Below are 9,854 nucleotides of genomic sequence, written 5' to 3' on the forward strand. Positions count from 1 at the left end.
TGTATCTGAATCTAATTTAATATTTATGTAAATACAGCAGTCTGTATGTATAAATTACAAAATAACCAGATTGTCTTATTACAAATAAACCTTTAAGAAGAGGTGTATATTTTATATAATTTATCAAAGTAATTGCACCTCTAAGCCAAACAGCCAATCAATGTTTATTCCAAAGTGTAATGCAAAATTAAAATGTGTAAGTAGTTTCTACTGTGAGTTCTACTGTACTGTAATTCTACTACTGTAATTTTAACTTTCTACTTGTGATTTCCAGCAAAATGACTGGATGTGAGAGAGTTTAACGACAGGAAAGATGGAGCAGTGAGAGCGGAGATCTCTCAGAATTCTGAATACAGATTGACGAAGTTCTGGTAACTTCAATTCCAAAAACTTAGATTCTGGTAAAACTTGATTTCAAGTCACAGGATTGCGTTTCAACTCAGGTTCAAGCTTGTCAAATTAGATAGAGCTCATGGCGGAGAATGATAGAAGATAGAATGGCTTGTCAAAAAAGATGGAGCAGGGAGAGGGAGAGTGATAGGACAGACTGAATTGCTTGTTAATGATAGAGGGAGAGGGTTTTCTGCAGCAGGTCACCTGTAAGACAGAAAGAAAGTGGAATTAGACACACTTCCAATAAACCTGGCTTTACCATATTTTTCAGACTATAAGGCACATTTAAAAGCCTTTAATTTTCTCAAAAATAGACACTGCACCTTATGTATGGTTGTGCTTACTGATTTCAAACCAATTCTATGTGGTACACGGCACTCAAAAATCTGTCAAATGTTTTAGTATGACTTCGGTAAGCTACAAAGCAGCACCACTTGATGTATTGTCAGAGCATGGCTACCATAGTCAGCACCCTCGTAGAGTAATTCGTACTGTGCTTCAACATAATATGGTGTGTGTGTATAAGGGCCTGGCACCTGTTGAGAGCCATGCTTATGAAGCAGATTTCAAACTGATCAATCCACATTCATCAATCCACTAATCCTGCAAAGTTAGTGTATTGTTCTGTATTTTATGTCTTACAACTGAACAATTTTGAGAGTTATTGTAAATGAGTTGAATAAAGTTTGACTTATCTGTTTTGTTTGGCTTAATGTGCCTTAGAATTTAGTGCGCCTTACAGTCCGAAAAATACAGAACATATATATCATTACACACTGAAGAGTTGTACAGTACATTATTAGATTCAACTGAATGAAAATGTTTAACATATGGTGGTGGAACATTTCTAAGGACATTTTTGCATTCTATTAACACAATAAAAACAAACAGAGTCTGTAAACCAAGATGTGGTGCTACAGTAACTTACTATAAACATTATATGGTCAAGCTAAACCCACACAATGAAGTTAGAGCAGACAGTTTCAGACCACCTGCTTTAAACACTTCACATGCACTCAACTCACATGTTCCTAAATGCCCAAAGGTCTCAAATTCCCATTTCTGTGTGTACTTACCTGGTACAACAGTATATCATAATGTCTGGGGAGCCGTTAACATAAAAGTAAAAAATAATTTACTCAGTATGACTTTTGGCAAAATGAAAAATTTGGAGACAGATGACTCCTATACAGCAGTTTCTACATTTTTCAGTCAAATATGGGGCATGTTTAATACACACTCCGCTAAATCTACAATAAACTTAGCATGGCCGATATTAGGGCCTAATTAAAAATGCAGTATGATGATAAGAGAGATCTGTAAGTCTGGAAATGCTTACATAGACTTTTCTAGGATTTGATGATTGCCAAGAGCTGTGCTGACTCACTGCACTAAACTGAATCTCCTATAATGAGAAACATTTCGCCGCATTGCACCTCAGACAAACCTTTACTTACCAGACTTGAGACGATCAGATCAACAGTCTAGAGAAAGGAAACAATTCATCAAATCACTGTTTGATGATTCAGACTGTTGAGCCTCTTCACACACAATCCAATTTACTGTGACATAAATTAACTAGTAAAATTCTCAATTTATTTAAGGCTTTATGAGCTGAATTTAATTGCAGAGTCTCAGATGGCATGTTTAATAACATGTTAACATGTTAATAAAAACATTCATACTACAGAATTGCAAAGAATAGGCACCAATATTTGTTGGCACAAATGCAGGATATACCAAATATTTTCGTACACAGAAGCTTTGTGACTCCAACATTTTCTATCACAAGTCAGTACTAATAACATGTGAAGAACGACAACTTTTAATCTCATTTCAGATTAAAAATGTTGAATACAAATTAATTATTTAAATCAGAAGCAACAGAAAACCACAACAACAACAACAGTGGCACACCATTTTTCTAATGAAAATTTCTTAAAATATTACGCTAAAAAGTCATTCCATTGTACTTGTTGCTAACAATATTTATGTTTTGCAGTATATCCCTTTTTGGCAACATTTATATTTAATTTTAAAACATTGGCTTTAGTATACCTACTCACAACTGTACTTCTCTTGCATTTTATTATTGCTTAAGCGTTTAAGCTATCACTTACAGTCACTCAGGCAAAATACTTCTAGTGTTTCGACTTCATGCTAATTCATAAGTGGAATGAAAGAGACAATAAAAATCGATAGCTGTGGTGCTCTTAAGTGTTTAAGGTACCACCTATACTTACCTAAAGCACTTTCATAGTTTTGTTTGATACTTAAATCCACAAACATAAGGAGAAATCAAACAACTCCATAAAGATATGTCTGACATTTAACTATGTTTGGACTTGATAAGCCATCAAAAATTAAAATCAGAGGCTATTAAACGTCATTGACATTTTCAGGGGCAGTCAGTGGTCCTGTGTGGGGGCTTTGCTGCTACAGATTCTAAATCCTGACTATTTGTTTTTGCCCATGAGTGAATGGCAAGATGACACGAGTAAATTACTAAACATTACCATTACTGTCTACTTACCAGCAAAGGCAAAACCAAAGATCTGTTCACTCTGTGTAACAAAAGACAAAGAACAAAAATACAGGATCAGACAACTCCAATCAGCATTAGAGTCAATACTGCATCACTCTCTGTAGTCAAAAAGATTCCGGAAACTTCTTTGTTTACCACAGCTGGAATACAAACAACAACTCTCCTCTGTTTTTCTTTAAAGATTATCATCTTCATAAAGGTAATATGTAATTTTATTCATTTGCAATAAGCCACACAAGTTTCTGATTCATATAATGCTCCAAAATTTAGGTTCGATTACTTAAGAGAGTAGACCAATGATTTGCAACACCTAGCACTGCACACTTTATCAAATGGTGATGTCACAATTTAAAAGTAGGCAACAATCACAAATGATAGCTTGTATGGATATAGTTTGTAGGTTTTAACATTTGAGGTGGCCTGAATTCAAATTCTATTAACACAATAAAAACAAACAGAGTCTATAAACTTACACCAAAATGTGCTGCTACAATAACTTACTGTAAATATTATATGGTCCAACAAAACCAACACACTGAGGTTAGAGCAGACACTTTCAGGCCACCTACTTAAAATTTATGCCACATCACAGGTTCCTTAATCCCCAAAGTTCTCAAATCACTGGTTCTGTGTGTACGTACCTGGGACAACAGTACATCATAATATCTGGGCACACAGAAACAGGGATTTGAGATCCGTTAACATAAAAGTAAACAATACTTTATTCAGTATGACTTTTGGCAAAGTGAGAAATTTGGAGATGGATGGTTCCTACAAAGCAGTTTCTACATATTTCAGTCACATTTGGGGTATGTTTAATACACAGCCATAAGCACTCCACTAAATCTAGGACGTACTTATAATGGCCGATTTAAAGGCCTAATTAAAAATGTAGTATGATGATAATTTCTTTGTAGATCATTTAATCATAAAATACAGATATGGGTGCTGTATCTGTGCTTTTGATTTTTTCCAGTCATCAACAAAATCTTTAATTAAAAGACTAATTCAAAGAGCAGTTTTCAGAAAGTGACTTAATTTAATGAAGGGAAAGAAGCTTTTGAAATCCACAAGGCCCTACTTGAAGACTTAATTGTACCTAAACTGCTGTTCATGAGCTGCTCTAATGTGAAATAATATGTGCTGCTACCTAACTAACCTACCAACCTCTGTAGGTCTGGAAATGTTTACACAGATTTTTCTAGGATTTGATGACTTTTGATGATCACCAATAGCTGTGCTCACTCACTGCACTAAACTGAATCTCCTAAAATGAGAAACATTTCCCAGCACTGCACCTCAGAAAAACCTTTACTTACCAGACTTGAGACAATCAGATCAGCAGTCTAGAGAAAGGAAACAATACATCAGATCACTGTTTGATGATTCAGACTGTTGAGCCTCTTCACACAATCCAATTTACTGTGACACAAATTAACTAGTAAAATCCTCAATTACTTTAAGCTTTTTTAAGTTTACTGTAGTCTAAAGAGGAGATAATTGAACTGCAGGGTCTCACATGGCTATAGCATGTGTAATAAAAGCATTATTACTACAGAAATGCAAAGAACAGGCGCCAATATTTGTTGGCACAAGTGCAGGATACACCAAATATTTCCTACACAGAAGCCTTGTGGCTCCAACATTTTCTACAACAGGTCAGAGCTAATAAAGTGTGAAAAACCAAAACTTTTAATGTCCTTTCAGGTTAAAAACATTAAATATAAAGTAATTATTTTAATCAGAAGCAACAGAAAACCTCATCATGTTTTGGTTAGTCTGACATGAATATGCAAATCCTAAAATACATGTAAATACTGACATGTTACAATAACAGAGGTGCAGAATGTTTTGTGAAATGAAATGTCTTAAAATATTAAACTTAAAATTCCTTTCATTGTACCAATTGCTAGGAATATTTATGTATGTTGCAATAGAATTTGAATGGCCTGAATTTAAATTCTATTAACACAATAAAAACAAACAGAGTCTATAAACTTACACCAAGATGTGCTGTTACAATCACTTACTGTAAATATTATATGGTCCAACAAAACCAACACACTGAGGTTAGAGCAGACAGTTTCAGGCCACCAACTTAAAATTGTCCCTTTTTGGCAACATTTCTATTTAATTTTAAAACACATTATATTCACTAAATAAGTAATAAACTAATTCGACACAATGGCTGTAATGTACCTAACAATGTCCACTCACACCTCTGGTTCTCTTAGTTTTTATTATTGCTTAACTGTTAAAGCTATTACTTATACCGAGTCAGGCAAAATACTTCTACAGTGTTCTGACTTTAATGTAATACATCAGCAGAATTTGAGAGACAATATAGATCAATACCTCTGCAGCTCTTAAGTGTTTGAGCAACCATTTATACTGACTCCCCTAAAACACTTTAATTGTTTTGTCTGCTACTTAAATCCACAAACATAAGGAGAAAATGAACAACTGACATTTAGCTATGTTTGGATTTGATAAGCCATAAGAAATTGATATCATACATAAATGGGCTATTAAACTTCAGGGACATTTTCAGGGACAGTCAGAGTTTCTGTGTGGGGGCTTTGCTGCTACACGTAATAAATCCTGACTTTGTGTTTTTGCCCATCAGTAAATGGAAACATATCACAAAAACTCATACTACTGTATGTAAGTTGCCAAATGTGCTACGCAATGCCAGGTTCATACTGCTTCAGTTACAATCACTGTTTACTTACCAGCAAAGGCAAAACCAAAGATCTCTTTCACTCTGTGTAACAAAAGACAAAGCACAAAAACACAGAATGAGACAACTCAAATCAGCATCACAGTCAATACTGCATCACTCTGTGTAGTCCAAAAGATTCAGTACACTTCTTTGTTTACCACAGCAACAAACAACTCACCTCTTTTTTCTACACCTTATTAAAGATTACTGTCTTCATTAAGGTAAAACGTGGTTTCATCCATTTGTAATAAGCCACACAAGTTTCTCAGTTATGTGATAGCTCTATTAGTTTGGTGCTATTAGATAACACAATAGATTTAATAAGCAATGATTTGCTACACCTAGCACTGCACACTTTATCAAATTCTGACATCACAATTTCAAAGCATAAGCAATCATAAATGAAAGCTTGGATGATATATTTGTAGGCTTCAACATTTGAGTTGGTCTGCATTCAAATTCTGCTTCCTAAAGATATTATCTGCACACAGTATCATTTAGTATCATTTAATATGCTGTTGTTTTAAATATCTACATATCATATTTGTAATATTAATGGTGCACTGCTGCATTTTATTCATTTGACGGTGGCCTTTTTTATATTTCATTAATTTTTCACAAAGTGAGAAGTTAAACAGAGCTGCAGGTGTAGGATATATTTTTAAAAAACAAACTGCACAAACAAGTGTTTGTTAAACAGTTCTTAAAATTTAACTAAAAAACTAAAATTGATTAATTAAAAACAACTTCTTCTTGTTAAGAAATGTTATTATTCTTATATTATGTGTTTTATCCTCACCCTCTCTCTCCCTTCTGTTAATTAACCCACAACACGAACACACACACCGGCACAGGCAGTGACTCTTATTTCTCCCCGGCTGTGTCCCAAAACTTTGGCTGCATCCTCCGCAGACCGCATTTGAAGGCCGATTACGTTACAGCCAGGCGACGAAGGCTGTCCCAATTCGTCGACTCCTTCAAATGCGGCTGACAAATGCTCCTTCATTCCCCCGAATTTGAAGGATCGGTCGGTGTGTCCTTCGTGGCGCACCATATCCCAGAATTCATAGCGCGGCCCAGCCAAATTTCAGCTGCCAACAATGGCGGCTGCTACTAAGTTTTAAAATTACTCTTATTAATCTTTCTGGCCCACAAAATAAACTTTTAACATATTTTAAGGCGAGAAAGTAGCGGTGTAAATTACAAATATCTGCTTTGTTTATGAAGACATGCATATTTTCAAAAGTGTGCCGATGTTTTCGAAGACGTCTGTCACCCACCAGCTCGATAGCAAGCCTGGGGGGTTCAATGGTCACTCCAGCCGGCGAGAGCAGCGGACTCCCGGCTTCATCGTTTTCAGACCCCCGCTCTTTCGCTACTCAGGTTAAACATGATATCATGATGTCACTCGGATAACTTGAAAAAAATGTAATTGTTTGCCTTTTTTCTGTGTTTTATTTGTTCTGGAGTAAATCGGTTTGGCTGAGATCAAAGTTATTAGATTAAATAAAACGTCATTAATCCATAGGGTGGGTTCCTCCGGGATTTTCACACAGCTGAATAAACGTTAAACGGTCGAGAATTTACGCCAGTGTCCTGTTATATTTTAAATAGCAAGGAGCAGACGGCCGAGTCTATTAAATTCCAGCGAGACAGCGGTGACGCAAATCTGAAGGCTAGACCGTCATTTCACAGCCTCGCACTTCCGGCCTTCTCGGTCTTTGAAGGACCCGGCCCACGTAGACCGCGAAGGCCGGGTCCTCCGAAGGATGTAGCCGACGTTTTGGGACACAGCTAATGGCGGTAAAATGGCTCCTTTGAAGTTGCCGACCCTGCTGCTTCAGCAGCTAATCAGTGGTTCTAAAATGGCGGCTCATTACATTACAACCTAAAGAATGAGGCCGTTTTAACTGACTGACTTGTGAAGAGGAGAAGTAACTTCACTTCCCTAAGAGACTCAGAAACACGAACACACCGAATGAACCAAATACAACACAATAACTGTATTAAACAATCAAATGAACCATATTCATTTCACACTGGGCCTATAGCAGCTAGGCTAGGCGTTAGCGCTTAGGTTGTTAGGGCTAGCATACCAAACACTCCTTTTAAATACTAAAATTACAACGTTTCACTAAAAAAGCAGTCATTGTGTTACTTTAACATGACTTATACTTTGACTGGCTTTATAAGTCACTAACAACAACTGGCTAAATCACTCAAACAGCTTATAGACACTTCATTTCAGAGAAGAGAGACAGAGAAGCAGGGCTTACCAGCAGGGATAGTGCAGAGAGTGGGCGGAGGTTCAGGAGTCAGCCAGAGACGTAAAAAAAGAGGCATTCACGGGTAGTGGGAAACTTCGCAATTACACAAAATTGGCATTGAAAACGTGAAAAATATATGTAAATTTAAATATTATTATACTATTTTATACTATTATTATTATTATATTTTATTTTATACTATACTATTTTTTTGCAACAAAAAACAACTAGCAGAAATTTAATTCTATAAGTTTAATAAATGTTTCAAACAGGATTCTTTGAATTTGAAATAATGGTTAAAAGACATAAATAAACATAAGGTCATTATGTTAAAATGTACTGTATTATGATAGATTTATTTAACTGACTGCAGTAATAAGAACAGTCTTCTTCTGAACACCAACACCAAGGAGCTGGTGTTGGTGATCGCCTAAGCATCCTCACAGGACTCCACTGCAGGACTCAAGAGGTTCAGGAGGTCCCTTAACCCCACTACCATGAGACTTTTTAACAGCGACTCCTGACATGTTCATTGCACATTTGTTTCTTTTATTCTAATACATATTGGTTGTAATCATATGAATTCTGAATTGCTTTAAAGCTGAAGCTGTCTGCTAAAACTAGCTGAAAAAGCTGAAAAGTTGCAGAAATTGTAAAAACATAGAAGCATAATTCTTGTTCTGGGTGAATCAGCGGACTTTGGTGTACTTTGACTGCGATTTTCATTGCTCTTTGTACATCCCTCGCTGAGATATGACGAGAGAAGAAACGGAAGACCTCAGATATGATTGGCTGGCTGGGAAGCCGTGCAGGCTCTGATTTGTAAATTTGAATGTGTCAGTCCTCACAGAGGATTGGCTGCCTGGGGACCTGGCAGTAATATATAGAAATAGTATGATTAAGCATAAATACTACATTTAGTAGAAATACTATGTTTTAGCACAAATACTATAAAAAGCAGAAATACTATAATTTAGCAGAAATACTATATTAAGCACAAATACTATAAAAAGAAGAAATACTATAAAAAGCAGAAATACTATAATTTAGCAGAAATACTATAATTTAGGAGAAATACTATATTAAGCACAAATACTATAATTTAGCAGAAATACTATAAAAAGCAGAAATACTGTATTAAGCACAAATCCTATATCAAGCACAAATCCTATAAAAAGCAGAAATAGTGTATTAAGCACAAATCCTATAAAAAGCAGAAATACTATATTAAGCAGAAATACTATAAAAAGCAGAAATACTGTACCATGTTTTGGTAGAAAAACTATAATTAATCAGAAATACTATATTTTGCAGAAATACTATATTAAGCAGAAATCCTATTAAAAGCAGAAATACTATATTAAGCTCAAATACTATAAAAAGCAGAAATACTATGAAAAGCAGAAATACTATAATTTAGCAGAAATACTATAAAAAGCAGAAATACTATAATTTAGCAGAAATACTATATTAAGCACAAATCCTATATTAAGCATAAATCCTATAAAAAGCAGAAATACTATAAAAAGCAGAAATACTATAATTTAGCAGAAATACTATAATTTAGCAGAAATACTATATTAAGCACAAATCCTATAAAAAGCAGAAATGCTATAATTTAGCAGAAATACTATAAACAGCAGAAATACTATAATTTAGAAATACTATAACACACACACACACACACCCTAACCCTGAGACAGAGGGTTTTTGCAGTCTATTTCTCATAGTGAGGACTAAACTCAAACAAATGACCATAATTTCCTAACCGTAGGGGCTAGAACGGTCATTCATACACCGTTTTGTTCAGCAGAGATGGGGGAATCTTAAAATGTTCACAATTTATCATTAAAATATGAATTATTAAAGATATTTGACTTGTAATGCACCATAACTGAGTAGAGGCTAAGCGAAAACTGCCTTGACT

At 35.2% G+C, this 9,854-nt stretch overlaps 1 long non-coding RNA gene across 2 annotated transcripts; it reads right to left on the minus strand.

The window, feature by feature from the left end:
- On the minus strand, positions 1-7,966 carry LOC148102422 (uncharacterized). Of its 2 annotated transcripts, XR_015719111.1 has the most exons (6): positions 7,937-7,966; positions 5,671-5,702; positions 4,258-4,284; positions 2,927-2,957; positions 1,851-1,877; positions 1-597 (listed from the first exon to the last, which is right to left on the minus strand). It is a non-coding gene; the product is annotated as an uncharacterized LOC148102422 (long non-coding RNA). The 2 variants fall into 2 exon arrangements; XR_015719110.1 differs by lacking the exon at positions 7,937-7,966 and having other exon boundaries at positions 5,671-6,042.
- Positions 7,967-9,854: the final 1,888 nt, after the last annotated feature.

This window comes from Neolamprologus brichardi, chromosome 6 (genome assembly GCF_056152115.1).
Source record: "Neolamprologus brichardi isolate AB-2024 chromosome 6, ASM5615211v1, whole genome shotgun sequence".
Lineage (NCBI taxonomy): Eukaryota > Metazoa > Chordata > Actinopteri > Cichliformes > Cichlidae > Neolamprologus > Neolamprologus brichardi.